General features: G+C 58.3%; 1 long non-coding RNA gene across 1 annotated transcript; it reads right to left on the bottom strand.

Annotated features, from left to right (window-relative positions):
- Positions 1–2,207: 2,207 nt before the first annotated feature.
- On the bottom strand, positions 2,208–3,068 carry LOC117197438 (uncharacterized). Its single transcript, XR_004478068.2, has 2 exons — positions 2,949–3,068; positions 2,208–2,777 (listed from the first exon to the last, which is right to left on the bottom strand). It is a non-coding gene; the product is annotated as an uncharacterized LOC117197438 (long non-coding RNA).
- Between the last annotated feature and the right edge of the window lie 337 nt (positions 3,069–3,405).

Genomic DNA, 3,405 nt, shown 5'->3' on the forward strand with positions numbered 1-3,405 from the left:
GTGGCAAGCGGGGGCCACTCTTCATCGCGGTGCGCGGGCCTCTCACTGTCACGGCCTCTCTTGTTGCGGAGCACAGGCTCCAGACGCGCAGGCTCAGTAGCTGTGGCTCACGGGCCCAGCCGCTCTGCGGCACGTGGGATCCTCCCAGACCAGGGCTCGAACCCGTGTTCCCTGCATTGGCAGGCAGGTTCTCAACCACTGCGCCACCAGGGAAGCCCGGTTACAGGACATTTTTAAAACCACCAGACCCTGTGTATCCTCGGGGACCCTGCGTACACCCCAGACCCCAGAGCTGAGTGGACGTAAGCCTCCCGACCATTTCTCTAAACACAGCCATCTCCTGAGCCACGGCGCTTCTTGGTATGGCCGTCGGGGTCACCGCCTGCCCTTTGAGTTTTACTGCAGAGCTGCTAACATGGCCTTTCCTTACCTTTCGCTGCATTAACCACACGTGGGACCTGGAAAACAGTGGTGATATTTACTACAAATAAGAATTTGCAAAGAAAAGGCAGGAATGAGCAAGTATGAGGACAGACTTAAGGAAAGCTGGCTGTTCGAGCTCAGATTCATGAGCTAATAGGTATGAGTCGGGGGTGGGAAGAGGCTCGGGGTCCGTGCTCAGAACCCAGACAAGATGCAGGCGTCTTGTCGGACACACTCTCAGTGAGCCTGTGACTTTTACCCTGCATATTTCAGTTGTACTTTTTAAAAGCAACACCGTGTCACCTTTTCTGGGAGAAATGCTTCATGCTGAGAATGCAGAGCAGACTTAAAGGACTTTGAATGAATTGGGGCTTAGGTTTGAGACAGATGTGCCGATCTATCAAAAGTCAGCTTGCGTTCTTCTCCTCGTCCCGGGGGTGCGGAGAGCAATCTGGGGAGAGGAGGAATTCCCCTGATGCTTTCCCTTCTCTCCCGTCTGAACCCACCCCCGGCCCTCCTCCTGCATCGGCTGAGCCGGGATGGGCCCCTGTGGCGGCCGTGGGACCTCCCTGGGGCGGAGAAGGGAGAGCTGGGCTCCAGAGTCTTGAGGGAGGCCTCTCCCCTGCCTGTGTGTTTTGGAGAAGGCGGGAAGGAGAGGCTGGGTTCGCACCAGCTGTAACTAATTCCTACGGTGGGGCCCGTACCTCGTGCCGCGTCTCCTGTCTCCTGCTCTGTTCGCTTCCCGTGTCCACAGGGCAGGGAGCCCGAGAGGAAGACCCAAGGCCGAGCCTCGTGGGCCAAGGTCTCAGGCTCGCCTGCAGTGGGATTTGGGAAGAGGGAGGTTCCACTCGGCAGCGGGTGGTGGAGACCTCGGTGCCTCTTCCTGCAGCTCATCTCTCAGTCCTGACCCACCACACACACGGAGAGGGGCTGCCGTGACCACCCGTCCACGGTGTAGGAAACAGGCTCTCCTGAGGGTGGGGGTCGAGGGGCTTTTCTGTTTCAGCCCTGAGCTGTGAAATGTCAGGGAGACAAGACGACCACAGGCTGGGTCCCCATTCCTCCTCCAGGACTTTGTGATCCAGTCAGAGACTCGAGACTATCACACAGGAAACAACAAGAGGGTGACTGGTGTCCTCACAGGCGCGGGCGATGCACATGCCCAGTGGTTTGGAGGAGCCTGTGGGGCACAGCACGCGGGAGGGACCTCAGGAGGACAGAGGGGCTGAAGATGTGGCCTCTTGTGAAGGCTGGGCGGGTCCAGGCTGGGTGCGGGACGGGCGCCGAGCTGCGTGAGACGCAGGGAGGACCACCTGCCCAGACCAAAGCCAAGGCGGCGTGTGGTGAGTCAGGGTCCCTTCCTTCCCAAGTGTGGGACGGGTCCTCTCCTGACCACAGGGCCTCTGTGTGGGGATGGGGCCTGGTTCCTGGCATTCATTCCCCATCTTCACACAAAACAAACGCACGAGTCTCCTTCTTGGGACTTCCCTGGTGGCGCAGTGGTTAAGAATCCACCTGCCAATGCAGGGCACACGGGTTCGAGCCCTGGTCCAGGAAGATCCCACATGCCACAGAGCAACTAAGCCTGTGCGCCACAACTACTGAGCCCACGTGCCACAAGTACTGAAGCCCACGCGCCTAGAGCCCGTACTCCACAACGAGAGAAGCCACCGCAATGAGAAGCCCGCGCACCTCAACAAAGAGTAGCCCCTGCTCGCCACAACTAGAGAAAGCCCGCGCACAGCAACGAAGACCCAACGCAGCCAAAAATAAATACATAAATAAATTTATTAAAAAAAAAAAAAGAGTCTCCTTCTCCAGCCCCATTGCCGTTAGGGATCTGGGTCTGATTTGCAGGCGCTGGGGCCTAGGTGAGGTGGACACCCCTCTGTGCCAGGCAGCCATGGTCTCCCCACTCCACGGGGAGCCCAGGACAAGCCGGCAGCTGGGAGGAGGTGGGGAGGCGGGTGCCCGCATGCAGCTGCCAGTCCCCACGATGCGACTTGGGTTGGAGCCGGGAGAGCAGGTGTGGCTTCCGGGCCCGATGGAGGCTTTCAGGGCTGGAGGCTTCCAGACCCGAGGAGAGGCAGCAGCTTCCGTGGCGGCCAGGTTCTGAGGTGTAGCTTCGGGAATCACTCCTGAACCTGCGTCTGTTTCTTCAGCCCTTACACAAGTAACGCTGTAAACTGCTGAGGATCCTACAATAACTCTCCTGCTGAAACTCAGCTGCAGTGGCTTGTTCTGGACCTGAGCCCTCCTGACACAGCCTCGCCCTGGTCTCACACACACAAACAGCCGTGAGGATCTTCAGCAATTGAGGATGAATGAAGTCATACACGAAGCACGTTGCTCCCCTTGGGAAAGAGAAAGAGGTTCTGTTAAGACGGCTCCTAACAGAATTCATCCTGGGAGCTGAGAGCTAGCAAAGCTGGGCCGGAACCACGGCCACCCCGCCAGCCCCTGGGTGTGTCACTGGGAGCGTCTGCAGAATCAGCACAATGATCCTCCCACCTGTGGTTTCTTACGGTTTGCTTGGCGCCAAGACAATTAAATGCTTCTCAGAAAGCAAGCTCCTAGGAGAGAGGGAAGATGAATCTATATCTGATAATTTACCATGTCTTTTGCATCTAATTTAACCACCAAAGGAAGATGGTTCTCTCGCTCTCCCATCGTCAGAGCCTGGGTCGCTCTGTCTGGGACTCTGGGCAGGGGCACAGTCGATTTCCAAAGACAAGCTGGTTGTCTGGCCTCCTTCCTCTGTGTCGCCCAGTGAACAAGCCTCCAGCCTGAGAGGGAGAAGAGAACACAAGGGCAGGAGAGCGCTGTCCTGCGCAAACCCGGCACGTGGTTACTGGGTGTGTGAGCAACGGGTCTGAGGGGGAAGCGCGCCCCTCAGAGCCGGTCTGCAGCCCGGGAGCAGGGGCGCCGCCATCCGCGAGGTCGCCCACGTTGAGCGCTGGGTTCTGGGTGTTTGCTGATCTG

This window comes from Orcinus orca, chromosome 18 (genome assembly GCF_937001465.1).
Source record: "Orcinus orca chromosome 18, mOrcOrc1.1, whole genome shotgun sequence".
In the NCBI taxonomy this organism is placed as follows: Eukaryota; Metazoa; Chordata; class Mammalia; order Artiodactyla; family Delphinidae; genus Orcinus; species Orcinus orca.